At 42.2% G+C, this 24,932-nt stretch overlaps 1 long non-coding RNA gene across 1 annotated transcript in view; it reads right to left on the reverse strand.

Annotated features, from left to right (window-relative positions):
• Positions 1 to 24,932, reverse strand: part of LOC128627771 (uncharacterized) — a 450,437-nt gene that overhangs the window by 256,763 nt on the left and 168,742 nt on the right. The window contains exon 3 of the long non-coding RNA XR_008392072.1: positions 16,997 to 17,118. This is a non-coding gene — a long non-coding RNA (uncharacterized LOC128627771). The remainder of the gene's footprint in view (positions 1 to 16,996; positions 17,119 to 24,932) is intronic.

Below are 24,932 nucleotides of genomic sequence, written 5' to 3' on the forward strand. Positions count from 1 at the left end.
CCGGTGTCTCTTAGAATCCAGTCCTACCTGCCTGCTTTTCCCACTCTATCTCTACCTTTGCCTCCTTGTTCTCTAGATCTATTCTCTTTTTACAAATACATGTTGGATGCCTGCCTGTCTCACAAGGTTGTAATTTCCGAAAAGCAATTCCTTTCTTAACCCCATGGTGAAAAACCCAAGAGAAAACCAACGGATAAGATTGAAGAGGAACCCACAGTTTGGGGCTCCTCACAGTGAGGACTGGCCCAGTTGCCATCCTTGCAGAAGCAGAAAGCAGCTGCAGGGGAACAGGGCAGGTCTGGGGCTCGGCAGCACATCTATCCCCACGCCCGGCAAAGCGCCCCCCAAACACCGAAAGTCCAACTTCAGAATCATTTCACACACATGGTCAACCACAACCATCAACAATTAGTAACGTGCAATGGAACCTCCCTTTGGGTGACAAATGGTTTGCCTTGGTTGCGGTAGAAATGATGCTCACAGGGTAAAAAATGAATTAGATTCAAGTGTCTATGTGTTGCAGGTGAGTGAACTAAGGTAATGTTTTCTCCTGAAACAATGTACTATTCTGATGAGTAAACAGGAAGATGCAAAGAGATATAAACTTTAAATATTGGCTGAGGAAGTTCCGTTGTATCTAATTAATTTAGATTATATTAATTATATATGTGAAACAAGGACCTCAAAGCCACCAGTGGACTATTTGTGTTCATAAAGCCGAGTCTAGAAATAGTTAAGCCAACATTAATACCGGTGCCATGATTTATTAACTTAATGCACTAATTATTCACTAAAACTCTTCTAACTAGCCTTTGTCATCAATCAACAAATATTTACAAAACAGTTCTTAGGTACATACATGTTCCCACTCTGCTCTATTAAAAAAGACAAACCTACAGAAAGAAAAAAACAAGAGCCATTTAAATCCTAGATAGGAAACTAATAGAAATTTTGAATTATTTGACTTGGGTATAGATAATCTATGAAACTAGAAAACAAAATTAAAAAGACCAAATTGGTTTACAGTTTATTTCATTTACTTCAGAGATTTGCAAAGAGAGCTGCCGATTAATGCAGTACTTATATGATCAATAAAAGGGACTGGACAGGTAGATAAAAATGGAATAAACAAGAATTCCCTAATTTTTAAGAAGACCTCACTTTTCCAAGAAATCTACTGTTATTCTCATTCTGTTTTTGCTCTGACTGAGGTCATGACTTATTCTTCCTAATTTAGGTTTTTATCTAAAAACTAATTCCAGATGAATTTTGTCCCAAGAAACATGAGGATAAGCATTTTCAGACATAAAAATACCCAAGCTGGTGATGAAAATTTCCCCCTACAAACTGTTGTTACACTAATTTTCCTCCAAAAATATTAATTGAAATAGTTCAATAAAATATTTATTTTTTAGAGCATATGCTGTGTCTTTGTATTCAAAACTAAATAATAATATAATAGTATACTTGGTGAAAACAGTACTTAATTTAACCTCTACCCTGTTAGGTAAAACTGTTGTAATAATATCGATGTCCTCCAAAGGGACACAGCAATTTATGATTTAATGATGATATATATTTACCTAGAATCTCCATCTCCCTAATAATTATCACATACATTATAAACCACCCTAAGCCCTGAACCTGTCTCTTATATTTTAATCAACATGACCAAACTGCTACCAACTAACTTAAAAAGCAGAGTTTCCCATATAAATCTTTCTGTGGCAATGTCAGGAGTTTCTGGCCATCTTCTCGCCATTTGCAAATAACTGGAATTTGTGGAATTATCAATAGGGATGAAGGGTAAGAAAAGGCTCAGTAACAAGGAAAGCAAACAAACAAACAACATAAAGCAGGAGAATGTCCTTAATTTCCTGACCACTCACAGGAGCACCTGCCTTTGGGTGCCCCAAACAGGGAAGAAAACCTACACCCACAGACCATCACTGTGATGTGACAGCTTTAGATTCGTCAGTCTGGTTAGGCTACACTTTGCTGCCTTCAATCAAAAGCTAATCCAGCATTTGCTGTGATTGCCTTTTGTAAATGTGATCAAAGTTCACTATCATTTGCCTGTAAAGAGAAGTGATTATACTAGATAATCCTTTACCTGTGCGTGTGATGTGTGAAAGCAACCAGGGGAAGCCAATTACCTTAGACAATCTGCACAGATTTGACTCAGTCAGGGAAGAGGCACTAAAGTCACTGCCAAGGCCTCCCCAGTGAAGGGGAAGTTTCCCCTGTGAACAACAGCTTCGGCCCATGCCCCGGAGTGCCAGCCTGGCCTGTGGATTTCAAAGATGCCCAGGCGACCCCCGCAAGTGCTTAAGCCAATTCCTTGCAATAAACATCTCTCTCTATATATTATACCCATCTCCTACTGGTCCCGCTTCTCCAGGTGAACCCCTGACAGATCTCCACCATCTCTTGGCTGCAGGACAAGGCCAGTCACCTCAAGGAGAAGCAGTAACGACAAGTTCCCAGGGCCCTCGACAGATGACAAGCCATATTCTGGCTCCAAAAATGGACCTTCCAGCTGAGCTAGAAACTTTGCAACTGTTCAAGGAGAAAGTACACTACAGGATCAAATAATAGTCTAGGTAATGTATAATAATTTTTCAATGTGATCTTGAGTAGGGGGAAAAAAAGGAACTTTTGTGGAAGATCTTTTTGACTGATGTCTCTATAGAGTTCCGGACCTTTTACTCGCTCACTTATAAAAAAATAACCTATTCATTTATGTGGGGCCTGGCAAGGAGAAAGGCAATTCTCTTGAGCTTAAGTCAATAAATCCTTGAAAATCTTTCTATTTTATTAAACATCGGTGACCTCACATATTAAGAAGCAATTTATTTTCTGTATGGATTATTGGTATTCAATCATTAAAATTTTAATAAACTTTTTATCTATCACAATCTTAACATATACTTAAGTTAATTTTTATCACACATATGTTTATGTAAATATGCATATGATTATGCAATTTGGAAAATATATATTTTTGAGAAATTACACCGGGGTTGAAGACTACGTGTTTCATCTTGATTATATGCTCTATAATAAAAGCCATAACTGAAGAATGCAAAGTAAACTGATTTATATGTCTGAAAATATTCCAAATCTCATTGCACCTGTCTCATAATATCCCTTTCTCAGGACTAATGATATAAAAATTCAGGATTAAAGATCAAAACCCATAAATCATAAACAAAATGATACCTGTTTTTCTTCTTATAAATCATTTTTCTGAAACCACAAAGTAGAACAGCGATGATGGGTCAATCCATCACGCCTGAAGCTAAACACAACATCAGTTTCCAAGGATATACACATTTAGGAGGTTGCAGAAGCTCATTAGTTTCGTCACAGATATTCGAGAATGCAACCGTCAATGGGGTAATAAGTAAAAGGAATTTACTAAACGATCTTTGACTTTTATTTTAGTGAGGTAAAGCAGAGAGGGAGTTTACTACTAACCTGTGAAATACGAGCATCGTCCCCTGCCGGGGGTCTTGTTGGTGCCACAGTTATTATAAAAAAAGGAAATGACTATGAGTAGGTTCTGAAGTCCCTGACCGACATTTACCTGCAACATATTTTAAGTATAGGATACATTGAGTTTGAGTTTGTAGCCTGGGAAATAAGAGTCTCAAAGTTTAGAATGAAGAAATGGGAAGAGAAAAAAGACAAGGGGGGAAGAATAAAAAGGGAGAGGAGATAGAGGATGAAGTTGAAGAAAATTTCATGGCTGGCCCCTAAAAGTTGGCCTCCCCTTAACAGACATTTTCTTACTCTTTTTACTCCCATCCCCTCCCTCTGCTCCAGGCCATTGCCCATTTCTGAGGCTCCCATTATGCACCCGATAGACATTGCCTGAGTGCCTATCTCCTCCTCTTCCAGGCGGAGCTTCCTACACTGTGCAGACTGTACAAGGTGAAAACAAGACTTGTTGGCACAGCCCATGAGCCATCACAAACTCATTTCTTTGTGTGATTTATTCGATACTCGATTAAGGGTCTCTCCCCTTGAAAGGCACCACTATATCACAGGTTTACCATGACTTCCCTTCTGTTGGCGGAGTGTTGACTTCCACTGCAGAACCTCTGAGGCTGCCTAAAAATCCCTCAGTTGTAGTGTTTGCTGGTTTTGCTTATTTGTTTCCAACACAGCTCCTTAGTTAGCAAAAGCAGCTCCTCCTGGGAGCAGCAGATGAGGGGGCCGGCAGACCCTTCTCGGCTACTCTCCATGAATGCTGGCTCCTGCCAAACCGACCAGGTCAGAAGACTTCCATAAAAATTTAATTAACTGGTTAATCAGGTGGACAAAAGGTCTAGCTGGATATTTAAAATTCTCGAAGGGAAAGCTAATTAATTACCTCAGTGTGCTCCTTATCACAGGACTCCCAATTCCTAAGACCAGATTGGGTTCACCGGGCCCCAGTATTTCTGCCGCCCAAGAGACCGAGACCCCCTGCTCCCCATGAGTCAGGTGTTTGGGAGAGGCTGTTTCTATAAAGCAAACTGCATTTATTAACTTATGATGACTTCATCGCTTTTATTAATCAAACGCATCTCCCACTGCTAATCAGAATTTCTAATAGGCTCTCTGCAATCAGATCCCATGTGGCCAAAATTACAAGAGATTACCTTAGTATCAGGTTCTTCCAAAAAGCAACTGCGCTGATTGTAACAGCCTAAAATATTAGAAAGTGTGCGTTGACTTAAAAAAGTCAAATTACTCGATTTTGAGAAATTATTTGGGGGAGACTACTACTTCCCAATTAATCATTATCTTTTAAGCATTACATCTATAAATTCAACATCAAAATATTTTTGTTTCAGCTGATAGGAGAAAGAAAAATGGAACATATGAAAGAAAAACAGATACAGCTTTGCAAATTTTCCTCCAGACTTTGTAATTATGTGTTATTCCCTCTTTATAGTTGTGCAGAAAATTCAAGTGTCGCAGAAGCTGCCTGATTGGAAGAACTAATTTAGACAGAACCTGAATGTGTTCTCTGCAGAGGAGGAAGGAGTTGTACAGCGATGTACATACATATTTTCTTTGAAGACTCTCTAATTTTTAATCATAACATGCCCGATCCTTCATAAAATGATGTTTTTGTCTTCTGCTGTCATATCGATTCACAGAATTTATATCACTGAGGATGAGTACATTTTATATAAACTTTAGAAATGTAATAGTGCATTATACAAAACGTTGAACAACATGAAAATAAGTAGCTTCATGCATTAGCATGCACTTCTCCTGCAAGTGACTTTAAATCTCTCCTGGGTGGTGGACACCGTTCATTCTGTGTCTACCGTTTGAGCATCGACTAAGTAACAGACCCCAGAGGTCTCTGTCCTCGTAAGGCTTAAAAAAGAGCTTCATCATGAAAACTGGCATTGACAATTTAAGTGGTATGTTTCAGAGAGTGTCTTGTGCAGTCATGGTCTTTGTCTACACTGTTGTGTACTAAACTATTGTTAATTTTCTTTTTCAGTGAACTATCCAATAATGTCAGTTAACCTCAACTCAAAATTATTTAAGATACTAAAATGTATCTTAACACCAACAGTTTGAAAAATGAAAGAACAGCATAGTCTCCTGATTTAGAGATACAACGTTATACATACATAATCATCAATAACTGAAACAAATTGCTACAATCATGGCTTAAAATCCAGCTGTTACAAACTTTGAGTGCAGAATTAAGAATAAAATTCATCCAAATGTAGAAAATTTAAGAATTTCCGTGCAGAGAATGTGTTATTTTTCTGCCTACCATTTCCACTGACAGGGAATGAAGAGTCCTTATAATTCACTACCTCTTGCCAGAATGTTTAGATAAAGAGCTAGATAAATTCTTAAAAATATTTTCCTTTCCCGTTGCAGTAGTTTTCCCTTCAGCTTTATCTTGTGGTATTAGCACGGAGTCTTCCTAAAAACGCAGTCCCTTTTCCTGCCCAGACCTGTATGTGAAATTCCCTATGCTTCATGACAAAATTCTAACCCCGAATTCGCGATTGGTCACAACCTGACTGTGTCCTGACATTTTATTGGTCCCAGCACCCCATCTCCTCGGGGGCGATGAAGGGGACCGGAAGGACCCTGGTCTACGAGTCAGGGGGCCTTCGTTCTACATCTGACCCTGCAGCTCACCCCCTGTGGGAACTGTCCCCTCTTCCCCTTCGCTCCTCTGCTCCTGCCTCTTGTAATCAGAAGTACAAGCACAAGTGAGATCTGATACTTAACTCCCTTCCAAGGGAGGGGAGGGGAGTAAGTGAAACACAGAAGACTTCTAGGGCAGAGACAGCACTGTGCATGATATCGTGATGATCGGTACATGCTATCCGTCGTGCCTTTGTCCAAAGCCATGGTGTGTACCGCGCCCAGAGTGAACTGCAATGTCAACTTACCATGAACACTGGGTAAGGGCAACACGTGCTTGTAGGTTCGTCAGCTGTGACAAATGTCCCACACTGGTGGGGGATGTTGAAAATGGGGAAGGAAGGCTGCGCATGTGTGGGGGCAGGGGGTATGAGAAAAGCCTGAACCTTCCCTTTAGTTTTGCTATAAAGACTTCTCTTTTTAAAAAAAAAAGCCTTTAAAGAGCACACTGTACCATTTTAAATAAATACAATTTGTATTTTTTAATTATGCTTCCATCATGCTGGAAAAAATACCACAGAAGTTTGACAGCAAATAATTTCCTGATTAAAGTAATTTATGCTAAAAATGGGTCCAAAAGTTATTATAAATTTTAATCCTGGGAGCATGGTTTCTGAAAAAAAAATACTAATGTCTATTTGTTGGGAATTGTGTAGACATTATTACACAAACATTCAGCAGGCAACAAATCCCATGCGTGTTGGGGAGGCATGTTTGCACTCAAAGATATAGTCAACTATATCTGAAAAGAACCTGAACACATTAAGTAGTCAGTACGTGTCAGTTACTTGGAGTGAGCGCCGCTTTAGTCAAAGTCTATATTGGCAGTAAGTAACAATGATCATCAAGATCATTTTAGCCGTCCAATGATGTAGGTTATTTGCTAGAGATTTTAAAGCATACTATATGTTTGCCCAGAATGCAAATATTTGAGTTTTTCTCAAAAAGGAAGACAAGCCCCCATCGACCTGAACGAAAAACATGTTCAGTGTGAGAGACGCTCTAACTCATGTGATGATTCTAAAAGGGTCAGTCGGCCAGGGTGCAGACAACAGGCTGCAAGTAAAAGCAAGGCCACTTCCTCACCTTCTGCAATCACTTCCCTCAGGACGGAGCCACTTCCCACTACAGCCCCGCATGAAAAAGGCACCTCCGTCCCCAGGTCACCGGGCTCTGAACAAGCAGCTCCCATTGGGTTGCGACAACTGTCAGAAAGGACCTGACCACACGCTCATCTTCCATAGCTGATCCTTCAGAATGGTTCTGAGACACTTGTGGGACAAGGCATGAATGTCTGCCCCTTGGAATAGAACTGACTCTGGTCAGAACGGTTATATCCCTATCCCTCTATTTTGAGGTATCAAACCATGTTATTAACAGCCCCTCAGAGTCACATCAATGGAGGGAGCTGCCTTTTCTGAAATGAAATGGTGGAGGTCAGAAAGAAAAGCATTCGTGCCTGCCTTCTATTAATTCCAACAGCCACTAATAACCCTTTCTGCCACTCATACAATTTCACAACTTCCTAGAATACGGAAGCGCATGTATCCTATTCATGAACAACTCCCTTACTCTTCCCTCCAGGAGGCAATGAACCAACTGGCTCTTTGTGCTCTGAGCCCAGGTTTTCCAAGTGGTGTGCAATCTTTCCACTCCAGTCCATGGCAAAATAACACAGTTAGCCATCACAACACACTGAGTGCTGATGGAGATAAAGCAGGTAACCAACAAAAACCCTCCAATTTAGAAAAGGAAAGAAAGAGAAATGGATGAGACACCCAGCATACTTGTGGGACAGGAACTGCAAGGACTCCCTGCCAAGACAGGGAAGTGAGTCCCACAATGGACCTATGCCAGCAACCCAGAGGCCCCTCCCTGAACACTGCCCCCCCCCCCCCCGGCCCTTCCTACTCACAGCAGAAGTAAACTGGGCAACTCTGTTGCCTTAGCACTGGCAGAGTTGGTTTCAAACTTTAAAACTAAACACTCATGCAAACATTTGCTCAGTTAGTTCAGGGTTTTCTTTGTAACCAAGTAACTCTTATAACCAGAGGATGCTGGCAAATTTACATTCTCTCTACTCCCCAGTCAGAAACCAGAGTTAGAGATCTTGGTTGGATTAACCTGGATCGGGAGACTCTGTATCTCCTGTGGGGTTTGGTTGTCCACCTGCAACCTCAGGCTTCATTTCAGCAGCGTCCCTCTGCACCGGCGACTCACAGGAATGGCTCAGCCGTGAACGGAGCGGACGCTGCTCTTTGCCACAGGGCTAAGTCCTCATGGCAGACTCTACGCAAGGCGAGTGGTGATTGGTTTGGTCAGGGGAGAATATACCACAGGGAGAATTTACACAAGACTAGGGGGTCTTGGTTCCCCCACTTCCCAAAGGCACCTTCGGAGGTGGCTCCCACACCCCGCCTTGCCCGGGCACAGGGTGCAGCCTGGGCCGTGTCCCGCGCTGAGGACTCTCTCATTCTTGGCCACCATGGAGTGCTGGCAGCCCAACTACACCATCAGTGGCTCTTCTCTGGCTAGGGCAGTCAGTCAAGGCCCACACTCAGACCTCCTGCCCCACAGTGCTTGATCAGGCTGTGTTCATGAAGCCTTGCATCCCTGCCCCTGGCCTTCCCCCACCAGCTGCCAATGTCCACAACAGGCCGGTGCAGTCGGCTGTTTCGATCCTTGTAAAAAGATCAGAAACATCAGCTCCTATAGTTATCATGGAAATTTACCCGACACCTACATGACCCTGGGAACCAACATCACCCCGATACATGTAATAAATATAAATAACGGCGTTTGTAAAGACTGCTAACTTCCCGGTTTGAGAGAGAGATAATGCCCCGCTGCCCACTCCGCCTGGACTCATCTGATGACATGATTTGGGGTCTTTTGAGTGGAGAAATACCTCCTCACTGCCAACATTTCCATTTTTCAGCATGCTTGATCTGCAAGGGTCAGAAACTTCCCCAACTAGATTCAGCAAACACAGCGAATTTGTTCAGTCCTGTAAATGGGACAATAAAACGCACATTCTGGTTTCAGGCCCAAGGGATCGCGTGAACCAGGAACCCACGGGTCTCCCTGCCTCGTCTTGCATCCGCTCCTCCCATTCTCTCCACGGCTTTTCTCTGCTCGCCTGGAGTTGGCTTCACGTCCAGACCGTCCTTGTTAAAAAATAACGCAAACCTTGCACTGTATCTAGGTGTACAGGTGGACAGAAGCGTCATTTTTGCAAACCACCGCAGTGGGCAGAGATGGCCGAGACCGATTCTCAAAAACACTGTTTTCTTCAGAGTGGAAACAGCGGGCTCACCGTGAAACACAACAAAGGAAATGAAGATGCCCAGCGGGCCCTCTTAGGTTTCAGGTGATTGACCGCCAAAGCTTTTCATGAGTCGTCACGGATTCGCACACTATCATTTTAGGACGAGGCCTCCAATACATGAAAACTTACTCCAACACAGTAAACAGGGTGTACGTATTCAACAAATGAAAAGCCTCAGGGGCGTGTTCAGTGTTTTCTCCTCTCTAGGTTCTCAGGGCGCTTAGCAAAAACATCAGAGGCAAGCACACTGACCAGAAAAGAATAAGAGAAGGTGAGATTATGTATTAAGATGCCAATTATGTTAAAAATTTGCCATAGCAAAAGCAAAGTGATGCAAGTTTAGTACCTTGGAATGGCATTTTGTAGACATACATCTATCTATGTATTGTTACATCTCTCTCTAGGTATTTACATATCTATACACATATCTATCTATGTCTATATATGTACAAAAGTAGACCTTGCAAAGAAGATAATAATCCTCTTTTCTGAGAGAAGAGGAAGAAAAGGACAAGAGTGAGAACTTTTGAGATTAAAAAAAAACACAGCTGCATGAGCCCTTCAACACCTGGGGGAGCCACTGGTGAGACCGGTTGGAGTAAGAAGGCACACAGCGCACTCACAGGTGACCTCCCAGGTTGAGTCTTTAACAGGACGCCCTGAAAGTTTACTACCCCTCAGTCTGACCCTGCTCATACAGAATTTTCTTTGCCTCTTGGATTTTTCTTGGCAAACCTCTCCTCTTAACAATGAATGCCTCTCTCCGAGGAATGGCACAGAGCTGCCCAAACAGCAGCCCAGGTGACTGTTTGCCGTCTGCGGCCAGTGAACAGCTGCCCCCCAGGGACTGGTTCTGTATTTGAGACGAGCACCTCTACTGGGGTGCTCCCCAGTGGCAGTATATGCACCGCTAAGATGAGGGCTGAGTGTCTGAAACTGCCCGAGCTGGCTCCCCAAATATCGCCCAGCACCGGTTACAGAGACCAAGCTGAGGTGACCGCTCCCGGCAGTTGAGGGAGAGCAGGGCCCTGGCACTGGATCCAAGGGGAGACAGGAGGGTCGGATCGGCGACGAGGGAGAACTGGAAATTTGATTTAAGGCGGCTCTCTCAAAAAGGGGGCCTGATTAGGATGAGGCAAGACTCGGGACAGGATAGCACAGAGCTGGTGGGAGCATTCCAAGAATCTTAGGGTTCAAACTCAAATGGCAGTTTTAAATGAGCCTGCCTTTTCATCTTCCAGGACAATATAATGAAAGCAATTTTGCAGAAACGTGACCTTGGATGCTTGGATAGGTATTAATACTGTCCCTTGAAGAGTCAAGGAGCCTTCTGAGAAGCAACTGTAATGAACAATCAAACCATTTGCCTAGGCAGAAGGGTCCCTGACAAGCAAAGGGACCCCCATGACAAGGGTAAAATGGCGGAGCCGGGCAGGAAAGCACAGCCTCCCTTCTCAGGGTCCTGCTGGAGTGTGGAGACAGACTTCGCTCTGGGACCGTGGGTGGCTCCACTCCCCCCCCGAGCAGACCGATGAGTGTGCTGCTGACTATGGAGAAGTCCCTTCCAGCCGCAGAGGCCCCGAGTCCCGGGCCGGCAGCAACGAGGCCCTCCCAAGGGAGGCCCTGGTGACCCAGGCCAGCGGGAGTGACCTGGGGCGAGACCGTCTCCTGGGAACATACAGCCACGCGCACCCATGTGGACAGCCTGACAAACCTAAATGTACATCTTTTCCAGAAATTCACGCATGCATTTGTGATTTGGGTAAATTATTTAATCTCTCCGAGCTTCTGGTTCTGCTCTGATAACTGAAACAGCAGACAGAAGACATTAGCACATAATAGAGCCAACAAATATCCTTCTCCTTTTCATGCAAATCTATCTACTAGGGAAAAAATGACCCACACCAGAATATTACACAAGCGTTTATTTAATGGCAAATTATGAATGAAAATGTGATGCAGAGTCCTACTGAGTAATCAACAGGAGGGCTGTTTGCACTGTAAACATAATTGTCTGCTGACTGAAAAAAATAGACATGATTAGGTTTCACCAAATTAATCTGCCCTAAATGGGGGACTGTTTGTCAATGGTTATAAAGTTACAAGAAGGATGAGTTCTCGATCCGCTGGACAACGTAGCATCTCTAGTCAATCACGTGAGAGGCAGTGTGCACTTTGAAATGTGTTCACTGAATAGATCTCATGGTGAGTGTCCTCGCCACAAAAACCAAAAACAACAGCAAAACCCACAAAAGAACATAAGGAAATTTTTGGAGGCGAGAAATATGTCTACTAGCTTGATGAGTTAAGGAGTCATTACAGTGTCAAGGGTATATGCCTATGTCCACACTCATCACAAGTAAATATGTACCATTTTTTAATCTATTGATACTCCAATAAAGCTGAAAACCATTTCTCACTGAACATCTAAGTTTCCATTAAAATTACTCACTAAGTTGACAGCTATCTGAAAGTTATTATGTTTTAACTTCATATAACCAAGCTCCTGTTGGATATTTACTTTAAAAAAAGACATCCTCAATGACATTTAAGTTAATCTCACTTGCTTCAGATTTTAACTTTAAAAAGTTGCCCTGTTATTTTTAATCCGGATATAGTTGGGATGAAGATGTAATTGCAATTTTAAATTAACTTGTCTTGTACCTTCAGAGACAACATAATAAAAGTAATTTTGTAGAAAAGTGACCTTTCCTGTATAGTCTTCAGCAGGATGTACCCCACCAATAATGAACCAATATTCTAGATTCTATTTTCGGTGGGGATGAGGGGGGAAAGGCATATGTTCTATTCATAACAATTCCATTACATTTCTCTTGAGTTGACTTCTCATCCTAATCCAAGTATGTTTAATTTACATGTAAAATGAAAACAACAAATTAAGCACCAACAAGTTCAGCGATACTTCTTCCTAAGTAGGGTGTTAATCTTTTAACCAAGGTTTGAACAGAAACACAATCCTGTGACCCTTATTAATAGTGCTGACATGTTCTGTGCTTTCAAAGTTATTTTGGACTACCTCCTTTGAGCTACGTTTGGTTCTGCTTAGTTCAGTACTGTGGGTGATCAGACCTTAGCAGGATGCTGGTATGATCATGAACTCTTCCCAAGGAAAGACCTGGAGTTTGGGTGGTCAGAATAGATAGAAACCTGAACAGGACACAGCTCTCCTCCATCCCTCTTCTCTCAGCTGACCTCATCTCCTTATGCTAATCGATTTCTTATTAAACATTATACGGGGTATTTCAGTACACACTCTGCTTCTGAACAGCATAAAGTTTAACAGAGTTTCTAATATTATGCCTAGTGTTTTTGTCCTTCAATCACCTTCTGAGTACATACTAACCCTGGGCCTATAATCACCACCTGTCGCCAATGGAGATATTACCTCTGCTCAGGTTCTTTGTCACTGCGCCTCCCAAGACAGCGACAGGTACCCTCTCAGCCCCAATAAGTACCTGAATCTTCCCAAGCTCATGGGCGTCAGGTAGACCTTGGAGTCCCCAGCTGCTATTGGTGGAATCAGCTCAACCGCACTGAGGTTGGATGCCGGGCCCTGCCCTGTGCCCTGGTGAGGTCACCGTGTGACCAAAAATCTCTGCCTGCTTTGCCCCAACACACTCCCACAGACACCTGTGCCCGAGCGGAGCGCCCACGGTGGGGTGTGTGAAAACGGACTGAAAGCGGAGTCCAGGGCTGAACCTGTCCACACGACGACACTCTCCCCAGTTTTTTACCCACTGCAACTTCGTCCTGCAGGGAAAATAAGCTCTGTATGCTGAACCACCTAACCCAGCTGACGTTCGCCCCAGAGTTCGTAAAGAATTTCAGGAAACCTCAAATTCTAGGTACGATCCCTGTCTGACATTGCTCCTCCAGAGCACACATGCCTTTCACCTCACTGGGAATTCGATGGAAACTTAGAAAGTTGATAAACCTGAAGACGACCTGGAGGCTTAGGATGGACCAGCCCCTGTGGCATAAGAAGTCCCGAAGCCCTGCGGGATGGGAGGAAAGGAGAAGAGCGCTTCCAGGGCAGAGACTTAGAACTACGTCCACAAAAATCTCACATCAAACGCAGTGACTAAGGACTAGAGACTTTCTTCAAACACTCACTAGAAGGGGAATGGCATGAACACAATGATTAACATTCTGTCAGTCTTGTTCAGAGGAAGTCTGTTGATGGTGTCGCTGTATGGCTCACAAAGCACAAACCCTGAAACTGGAATCCTGGGGTTCAAATCCACACCCCCTCTCAAATTCACACCCAGAAGCTGGACAAGTTTATTTGTCCTGTGCCTCAGTCTCACCTATGAAACAGGGAGAACAGTAATGACCTCGAAGGAGTGCCACGAAAGCTGAGTTATTATGGAGAAAGTCCTTAGAACAGTTGTTGGCTCATAAAAAGGACCATGCATGTGTGAGCTATGGCGATTTTATGAGACAGTAGAAATAGGGTCATTCTTTTTCAAACAATAGCACCTTAAAAGGAGAAAGCCAAGATAAAAAATATATAAGAATGTCTTCCTCACTGAATAAAAAGCAATGATAATGAAATAAGAATATATATATATTTTTAAAGCTAGAGTAATATAAAAAAACACCCTTTGACTTCTCTGCCTCTAGCCATTAGTTAGGATAGGCAGCCCCATTTACAATTCTTCAATGCGTGACCTTCGTACCAAAGGGAAACAAAACCAGTCACAACAAAGTACCGTGCGTTTTACACCTGGCAACAGAAGACCGTGTTAAGAATCTGAAGAAGGAAGCAGTGCATTTGGGACGCAAGTTGGCACTCATAGGCGTCACCTGACATGTCGCATTGTAGTGACAGCGATTGACGTTCCACCACAGGGCACTGCACCGAAGTAGTTTGGAGCCCAAGTGAAAAGCGTGCATCATCCTCCGATAAAGCGCGAGCAACTCCTGGGGAAAGCTAGAGCAAAGGACTGGGCTACCGTCTTAGCAAAAGATCATGGCATGGGTTTTCTATATGAAGTCATATCTCTTCACACAACAGAAATTGCCGTCAGTGTCTTTAATACCGCCCTCTCTACCTGATATAACAGTAACTTGTTGCTCCATGGCTACTAATTGCAGATGGCAGTCATTTAAGGCCTTGAACAGTCTTGTCAACACCATGGGTAGGTTGTATCAGGATTTGAACCCTTCCCCCCAAATTGTGTGTGCGTGTGTATATGTGTCTGTGTGATACTTCTAAGTTAGTTTTTCATAGCAGAGCTTCCTCTGCTTTGGTAATAACATTTCACAACAGACTTATCCGATAAGAAATCAGACATACATTTTGACATGTATTGATTTTGATCATTGGCATAATTACCGGCAGACCAAATATTGGAACTGTAGTGGAAATGGAAAGTGGTGGCATTTAAAATTCATCTGCATAGAGAGTCATTTCAGAACTATGGGATAAACTGTCTTTCTTTAAAAAAAAAAAAGAGAGAGAAAGAACATATTTTCATGAATATCTACAAAAAGCCTATTCCAAAAGCATAACACTCATTTCTGAGCAAAGGCTACCCCTACACAGGCAGGCCCACAGTTACAAGTTTGAATGTGAAATCAGTCACATGACAATGGATGTGTTCTTCTAGACAAAGTTCCCACCTTTTCCTATTTGGTCTTTGAAGTAAAGTGAAATGACTTAAGTGATGTAGGTGGATTCGGGACAGGTTGGCGAGGAAAGGACCCCTAGGCCTTGAAGAAGTCCCACCTGTCGGGAGGGGGAATGGGCTGCTTGGAGGTGGGCGTCTGGGTCCAGGTGGAAATGACTACGGTGGCTCAGCCTGGTGCTAAAAACAGCTCTAGGCACCGAAAACTGTCCACACTGCTGCTTCCTGGGTACCTTTGGAGGGCTGGCCCCAGACACATGTTGTTCTGAACTGTTTCTTCCTAAGGGAATAGTAGGGGCGATCCCATAAAGAAAAAAGAAGGAGGAGGAAGAAGACTAAACTAAATCCTGTAACGGAATCAGCGAGGCAGCTCTCTCTGGGCACCTCGCCTGAGTTAGCAGGTCCTAAGTACCAGCCAAGAACGCCAACAGTTCGTCCCAGGAACCTCGGAGGAATGGATTCGAACTACAGGTGGACCTCATTTTACTGCACTTTGCTTTATTGCACTTCACAGGTGTTGTGTTTTTGTTGTTTTATTTTTTTATAACAAACTAAAGACAAGAGGCTCCACCAGCAACACCATTACAATATGCTTTTTTATGCTGGTCTAGAAATGAACCTGCGATATCTCGGGGGTGCACCTGTGCTGGGAAAATCTCAAGGATCCCCCTTCCGTTGGTATGGGGTATTCCCCATTTAATGAATGAACAAGGGTGTTATTAAAGAAAACGTAACTACAACAGAAAAGAGGTGTTTCATCGCCTAAGTTTTAAAAGATTCATGACACACACACAAGCACTTCTGCGTTTCGAAAAGCACCCATTTTCTGAGACACAGGGAGATAAAACACTTCATGACTCAATGACACACAGCTCTTCGAACAACCAGAGTACCAGTCTGCAGGAGCAGGCAGAGCAGAAAGGCAGTACGTTTTAAAAAACCAGTTCTCTTGGACTAATTTTCTACTGCACTCCTAAGGAATTCCCACAGTCTCGGGAGACAAACAGCACAGGTATGTTTCTTACCGTCCTGCAGGTGAGCATCTGATGCAGGCCTTTTGGGCCGACAGCAAGGTGTCTGCTGAGCTGGTGACGTGCGGGAGGGTCCAGGTAAGACTTTGCTTCTTGGCCTTTGCCACACCACCCATGTTCTTTGGTTTTCAGCCTCCCCCCAACTTATTCTAGCTTCAAAACCAGCAACATGCTCCTCTCTGAGCAAAGGTGTGCAGAGTGCTCAGCTTTCAAAGGGTCACGTGATGAGACGGGCGCCACCTGGGTAATCCGAAATACTCTCCCCACAGCTGAAAGTCTTTACCTTTAACAGTGCCTGCACCAACCCTTTGCCAGATAAGGGAGCGTATTCACAGGTACAGATATCTAGAGGGTCATTATTCTGTTTCAATGACATTAATTTTTTCCCCAGTGAATTTACATTTTCTTCACAATAATTTTTTTAAATTCCTTCTCAGTTGCTGTCTACCCTAAACATGCCTATATGTATACAGATTTGCTCCGAGTTAAAAATAAACATAAAGGAGAGCTTATTTTTATGTTAATAATAACTAAATTATATATAAACTGGGAATGTTGAATCCTGCCTAGTTTCATAAAAACAATAGTGGATGATCACTTTACTTCTGTGAAAGAGTAAGCTAGATCTTCTTAGGAAATTACTAAATATGGAGTCAAGTTCAATGACAATAGTTCCTGCTTTCGTGTGATTCTTTTGAAGAGAGCACTAAGCATAGCACTAATGTAATAGCCTGATGGTAAAACAATAAAAACCTAAAAAGACATCCTGATGTAGCTGTCCCAACGTTTTCCATAAACACAGCACTTACCTGTGGCTGATTCCTGGTGCAAGTTCTCCAAGGTCGAGAGAGCAAAGGCTTGCCACCCTACCGTCCTCACATAAGGTGTCTGGGTACAAGGGACCGGTTCAGTGCAGCACCACTCCTGACTCCTGGGAAACAGGGGAGAGAACTTCCTTAAATAACAGCTGATCCTGGCATGGGCTTGGTTCTTCTGGATGTTCTGTAGTTACATAAACTCTGAGTAGGAAGCTAGGGTTTGAGCCAGTTCATGGAGGATCCAACTCGGCCCTCCAATATCTCCTGAGGGATCCCATAGGTAAAATGAATCCACTCTGAAATGACCTTCAAACAAATGCATCCCTAGTTAATAGGAAATTCAAGGTTAATTCTGTGTTTAAAACGCCCAGAGTGATACTGTGACTTACAGTAGTTAATAAAGAATGTATGTGAAATAATGTGCTAGAGAAAAATCCCAGCTGACTGGACATTGTGTGTCTTGCAAGGGTGGTTAAGATTTTGGGGAGTGGAGAAAAGGAAAGACTACTCTAGACTTCAATATGGTTACTTTGTAAATCAGAGTTCGTCCTGACAGTGCAGAAACTCCCATTGTCCCCAACATTGTCCCCAGACCATCTAATCAACAGAAGGATTTTCAACAGGAATACAATGTGTCACCTTGGCTTTTAAACTGTGGTCAGACAGCACATGGATGCAAAAGAAATGCTTATTCTGCAAGCAACTGAAGAAAGCTAGTGGCATCTTAAGAGCAATAAGTAGAAATACTTTTATGTAGAGTTACATTTAGTTAGAGTTGCCAACACGTCCTCATTCCTTTTATCTCTTGAAGTTAGGTAGTCGGGATTCATACAGTGCTGTCCAATCTATGAGGGCAAAGCGAAGAGTCTAAACTTGTGGGGAAAGGTTTGGAGATCTAGGATAAGGTTTCTTAGAATGGAGACCTGGGTACTGGATAGCGTGACTCAATGGATTGAGTGCATGCCTGGGAACCAAAGGGTCAACAGTTCGATTCCTAGTCAGGGCACAGGGCACTGGGTTGCAGACCAGGTCCCCAGTAGGGGGTGCTCAAGAGGCAACCACACACGGATGCTTCTCTCCCTCTCTCTAAAAATAAGTAAATAAAATCTTTTTTAAAATGGAGACCTGGGAGTTTTAGTAGTTTATTTCTTTGTTATAGAAATCTGTATTAATTTCCTGGTATATCCTATCTGTCTGCTAATTTATTTAAAAGATATTCATTCTAAGAATAAATGATGTTACATTGTTTCCCATGTTCAAATTAACCTTTAGTAAGCCATAAAAAAATCAACAATGGAAAACCAAGCCTAAAGTTAGAAAATCTATTTATGTGCCCATCTATATCACGGAAATTATTACATATTTCTAAGTGTGAATATGCCAAAACAGACCTTCTTTATAAGAATGGGTGCTACACACAGTTTGCAAAAGTCTGATACCCTTCTCTTTACCCTTTTCAGCTTGGTTTGCAAGATGTCTAACTTCAACACGTATTTTATAAAGTAGATAGAAGACCCAGTGATGCCACTTCTGGGAATTTATTTGAAGAAACCGGGCACAGTCATTCAAAAGAACCTAAGCACCCTATGTTTACCACAGTGTCCTTTACAGTCATCGAGATTTGGAAGCAGCCCAAGTGCCCATCAATAGGTGAGTGGATACAACCACCGGGCACTTACAGAAATATTATTTTATCAAACCTGCTGAACATATTAAAAAATCACTCATTTTTAACGCCACAAAAGAACACAAAATATAGCCTATCAATAGCCTACACTGATATAACCAAAAATACAGGCTATCAGTTATTTAGCCTATCAGTATCAGGCTTGAGAAAACAACATCCAATTATTCCAACTCCAACTTCTGTTCAGATGTGAACAGAATTGTACCAGGGATTGCAGCCTGGAATGGGCGTCGCTAATCCAGTTTCCAGAAGCCCTCAGAGTGCATTTCAGGAAGTTGTTGAGTTGATGCCTGGGAGACATCGTGTATGTGTTTGCAGAATAAAATATTGCTCATTCTAGGGCCCTACCCAGATTCCGTTTACAAAAATTGGGTCAAAACAGGGAATAATTTTTCTCTAGGAATTTAGGTTTCTTTGATGAGCTTTTAAATATTTGTTTATACATCATTAACCACTTAACAAAGAGGCTGAAGAATTGCAGACTTAACTCTGAATGTAGATTGCCCCTGAAGGACCATTAGAACTCAATGTACTATGGTCCCGTTACTAGAATCAAACATAAAAGTTAGGACACAAAAGGTATGTTTATGGAGAACTGTTTGATAAATAGATACAAAGAAAGTTATACCAAGATTCTAGGGGACTTTTACACCTGACTCTTGTTTCTTTAAAAATGTCTGTCTTGTTCTAGCTGGTGTGACTCAGTGGATTGAGTGCAGGCTGCAAGCCAAGGGGTCACCAGTTCGATTCCTAGTCAGGGCACACGCCTGGGTTGCAGGCCAGGTCCCTGGTACAAGGCCCTGATACAGGGCCCACGAGAGGCAACCACACACTGGCAATCATCTGCCTCTCATTCTCCTTCTCTTCACCTCTTTCTAAAAATGAATAAATAAAATCTTTTAAAAAATGTCTGTCTTCTCTTAATCATGAAATAAAGATCAAATGAATTTTAAAGGACTTTAAATGCAATACTTTAAATATCATCTACTAAGCAAGAAAAATGATAAGAATTATAATTGTCTTCAGTGATTCTGCTTTGTTTGTTTCTGTTCCTGGTTTTCTCCTCCACATTATTTCTTCTCTTCAGTGGAGAATCACTATCCACCTAAGAAAGTCCCAGATGATCAAAGAATCCCACCACCATGCAGTCACTAGATACTTCAGATAATAACACATTTGCAACAGACTGCTATCAATATCCTTTACTGTCTTTGATAATGTTGCAAACATGTTCTTTCTAAGGATTTATGAATTAAGATGATCATAAAATAAGCAACAACTCTGATTTTATGAATCTTAAAAATGAAGAAAAAAACACTTTCTCTATTTCCAACTCTCTACCTGGTTCCCATTTCAGGGATCAAAATTTCTCTCTTAAAAAAGAAAGATGATGGAAAAGAGAGGAAGGGAGGGATGGAGGGGCAAACAAGAAAGATGGTTGAGATATGAAAGGTGCTTCTGACAACCACTAGCCTTAGAAGTTAGTACTTGCTAAGACAGTCGTCTGCAAAAGCATACTATTTAATCCTTAGCCAAAAGAAAAACCAAGCCAGCAATTATGTAAACTGATCTACAGAAAGTAAACCTCAATTGTTATTTTGTAATTGTTTGTAATGTATTCATTAATAGTACAATTACTGTGTGGTAATCCTATCAAGGGTTTGGATAAAATTTATGCTGCTGCTGGCCTTGTTCTTTACCTAAAAATGCTAATACAACCTTCACATTGAGAATTTTAATATATTGATCTATCAGTTGGCAATCTGTGGGTCAGCAGAGTTGCACTCGCTGCAGGTCAAACAATTCTCTGTATTGCAAAGCAATATCCACATGTACACAGTTGCTCTAAACATAAAGTGTCAGCCTGTGGTTTCATTCATTCCATAAATATTTATTGAGCACACTCGGCGGGGGGGACTGCTCTGGGGACATGGCCACTGTGGTAAACACAACATAGCTTTTTTAGGTAGAATATTTATTCAAGGAAATACTTTGTCTTCTAAATTAAGGGGCTGATTCTTTAGTGGCACAAATAAATGCATGGTAAGTTAACAAGCAAACTTTTCTAATAGTTACCCCGTATTTTTCTGCTCTTGCTTTTTCACTGTATTTTTTTTTTATTTCCAGAGTATTCAGTCTGCAGGTTGGTAGCTATATCCTCTTGTTAAGTCAACAATCCAACTAATCTATCAGTAGGTATTCTCAGTTTTGTATTAAATGTGATAATAGGTTTTACAAATTCTCCAAACTGAGAAATCTTAGCAAATGCTAAGAGTGTCAGTAAACACAGATTAACTGTTCATCGCTGACTGAACATGAGTGGATTGGGTCATTACTACAGTTGGTAAGCTTTAATTATTTTATTTCTTGATACTTTGAACTTAGAAATATGTATCACATCAGACTTTGATGATTGAATCTCGGCACCTACAAACTGGCCCCAGAGATTCACTCTCATTGACCTAATGTTAGTCCCACTGAACATTCAAATTTACTTCGGCGTCTTCAGAATGTTCGGCAAGACTCGAACACTTAAAAATGAAGGCTCATCTTGGATCGTTCATTCCGGGTGTTGGGCTTCGGTTGCTGCAGATAAGCTTTTTGAAGTGTTTTAAATGTCTATCCTATGCAATTTAGTCTGCAGATAACTGTGATATGAAAAAATACCAAAAGGGAGCGTTCTACGGAAATAATACCTTTTTTTTGAACAAGTCAAATTGCCTGTCCTTGAGGTGCTTTATTGGTATGGCATGTGAAAACACTTCCTTCAACAATGCGCTGACCTTTCAAAGTTGGTGGTTCCAGCTCTTTTAGAAAGCTTTTGAAATTATGTAATAGTCTGTACTGCATTTTACCTTCTGTACTTATAATTCATATGAATCATGTTCCTTACACTTGATTTTCCCTCTTATCTGTTTCCAAGTAATACAGTGAGACACTTCTAAATGTAAACCATTTGAAGAAAAGATTGAAAATATGCCCGTTATTTGAAAGGAAAGACAAAATGATGGTTGGTTCTTATTTTTTTTCGTCAATTTTCTCTAACTTCTCACTTATCCGGTCAATGGAAAAAATGGACCTATTATTGAAAAGGGGTTTGTTTATCTGGGATTTCTCGCAAACACCTGCAAAAATGTGTCATTACTACAGATAAACTCATGGTGAAGGACGTGCTGATGTGTCTAAGGTATGCAAATTCATGCACACCAATTAATCTGTGATTTAGAGAAATCATTATTAGTTACAACGCATTGCGTCTTCAGTGAGAAGGATGTACGTGTGACATTTGCTGTCTGCATATCTCAGGAAGGACATGCATCATCGTATATTTGGCAGCACTGGAAAGAAATAACACATTTTAAAGTAATTTTGTAATGTGGGACGCTACAAGTCTGCAGGTGTCTGTCTTCGGAAATGCTACCCAATTAGTGAGGCTCATTTCTTTGCGCATAGCGCCCCCTGCCTTCATAAACAAAAAGCGTATGTACGAAAGAGCCTCAATGCAACCTCACGTAATAGTTGAGATTCTTAAAAGGCTTCTTTTATGTCTTCTGTGGAAAACATAAGTTAACGAAATAGCTAAAATGTTAAAAAGGACAGAGAGGAACAGAGCACCCGGGGACCATGACAAATAGAGGGGAAAAAAGGAGCCGCAAAACCAGCATATGCACGCTGTGGGCATCGCCAGTGCGCTGAGCTGGCAGCTGGCAAGAAGCCGGATCCTACGTCTAATATTAGAATATTAGACCTCCAGGAAAACCGGCTGGGTGCAGAGTGCCCGGGCAGCGCCTCTTTGGAGTTTTGGATACCATCAAATCCTCAGTGAAATGAAGGCCTTTCTTTGTTCCCCTGTCCACGCCAGAGTGACAGTTGCAGTTACAAACTGTGGGTGGAGGAACATGGGATTAAAAAAAAAAACAGTGGTTCAAGAAAACGAGATTGATGCTGATATTTGCTTTAACATCAGGAGACCTGCGAAAGGGAAGGGATATGCGAGAATGCTATAGTCTTACTTTGATTTTCTTTAATGGCAGATTTGACAATGATTTTCTAAAAGGGAGGAAAAGAAGAAGGTAAAAGGAGAGAGAGGAGTTGGATACCTAGTGGGAGGGGAGACCCTGGGGTGATGGTACCTTCACCTAAAGTAAAACCAAATTTCTACCTCACTCTTCCCCCCATCAACCACGTGGGCAGCACTAATTGTTCTCTTACCGTCCTTAGCCCAGATTAGGGGGCGCTAGAGGGCTGGGGCGCTAGAGATGGAGGTCTGGCTGGATGTAGTGGAAGAAAAGAGGATGGTTTTATAATTCACTGCCTCTCCTGTAGGCCAGACACAGGTGGTATCAAGAGACAGAAGTGTAGCAAAGAAAGAGAAAACCATAGTGGAGAGGGGAAAAAAAAACAACAGACTAGAGTTAAAAAAGAAAACAGACAAGGGGCCCAGGAAGTATGTGATACATGCAGATGTGAAGCAAACACAGACAGGCATCTGGAGGGGCATTTTCACCGTGTGCACAGCTGAGTGAGAGCCAGCCATGCGCTCAGCTCCGCAGCACCACGCAGCCAGAGATGAAAACAACGGGTCCAAACATTAACACCATTTTTGTCTGGCATTCCTTCTAGCAAGAAATAGTCAAGCAAAAATCAATAAAAGTGTACGCTGTCATCATCGCTGAATTCTTTTCTGGAGTGTTGTTTGCTTAACAGTTTCCAAGCAATTCAAAACGATAATCCCTTAAACACGTGTTTCACTGCCACTTACATTTTTGGCATAGCTTTCTTCGACCAGGTTCTTCTATTGAATTGCTTTCTTGAATACAGTTCTTTCAGGACCCCCTCTCCCCAAACACCTTGCCTGTCCAGCTCCCCTTCATTCCCGAAAGCACCTGGAAGTCACCTCTCTTACCACCCACACTACCCTGCATTGTGATCATTTGTTTCACCTAAAAGAGAGATCTTGTGGATAAGCTGAGTCTCACTGCGCTTTCTATGCTCATGCATGAGATAATGGTAAGTATTCGATCGAGGCTGGGTTTTCCTGCTCAAGACTGGCAGCGTGCTCTCGGACTGAACTCCCCAAAAGCAGCATGAGGAAATATTCAATAGAATGTCCTCAGGCACCCATATGGCCCTCTCACTTTTTTGCCTGTCGTTTCTACTGCGGCATGCCATTTTATAGGTCTTTATGGCACAGCATCACCGTGGCCAAGCGAAAAAGTGAACTGAATCGTAACTGTGATGGACTGGTAGTGACAGAATCTAAGGGCATTTTAAAGTTAAATCTCACACTATTTTTTCTCATTATGAGCACATTAGGTTGTTTAAATTTTTGTGTGTATGTTTATCATTATTCATCATTAAAAAACAATGCACAGCTATCCACTCTACCACTGATAAGATAGTAATTTTTTTTAATGAAAAGGCTTCAAGCTTAACCATTAGAAATATCCTTACTCGGAACTCTGTTGGCAATAATGGATGTGGAATGCGGTCTCTGACACACGGAACTTTCCAAACTGTCCTCATTTCGCAAACTCTATAATCCACACAGGTACCGAGATGTGCCATCCGCCCATTTAATCTATGGAGACAAAATTCAAATGTCCTTTACTGTGGAGTCTACTGAAGAAACCTGAAGGCCATTCATTTTTCAATATTTTATTATAAACAGTTCTTAATTTATAATAGCATTGGTCATCAATGTTGACTAAGCAAAGAGCTCCCTGTTTTACAAATATTATGACAAAGTCTCAAAACTTCTGCTGGGAGAAGTACCATTCCCCTTTACAGACTGAGAGACTGAGTTTTAGGGTTAGGAAGGGACATGCTCAAGGGCATGTACTAGTCACACTTCCTTTCTCTGGACAGAGTTACAACCTTGACTTCAAAGCCAGTGCTTCTCGGTTTGCATCCAGGGCCTGCTTCATTCTTTGTGGGCTAAGAAATGAAGCCCACAAAGGGCTTCTTCCTCTGTGATCTTTCAGGAAAGGAGCTCAGGATGCAGTAGGTGAAGGGGCTTGAGACAAGAGGCAGTGGTGGGGTGGGGGCAGAGTTACACATTTGCCTCCAGGGTCTGTGCAGAGCCTGAGAAGAGAGGTGGCACTCCGACCACGCCCAGGCTGGAGGGCCTGCAGAGGACCAGCTGGCTTTGACCAGACACAGATGAAGGGGCTGAGACCACTGATCCCTAGAAACTAAGGCTACTTATTCTATCAGATTACAGCTCACATGGGCATGACT

The sequence above is a fragment of the Artibeus jamaicensis genome, unplaced genomic scaffold, assembly GCF_021234435.1.
Source record: "Artibeus jamaicensis isolate MK-2021 breed Jamaican fruit bat unplaced genomic scaffold, CSHL_Jam_final contig_467, whole genome shotgun sequence".
In the NCBI taxonomy this organism is placed as follows: domain Eukaryota; kingdom Metazoa; phylum Chordata; class Mammalia; order Chiroptera; family Phyllostomidae; genus Artibeus; species Artibeus jamaicensis.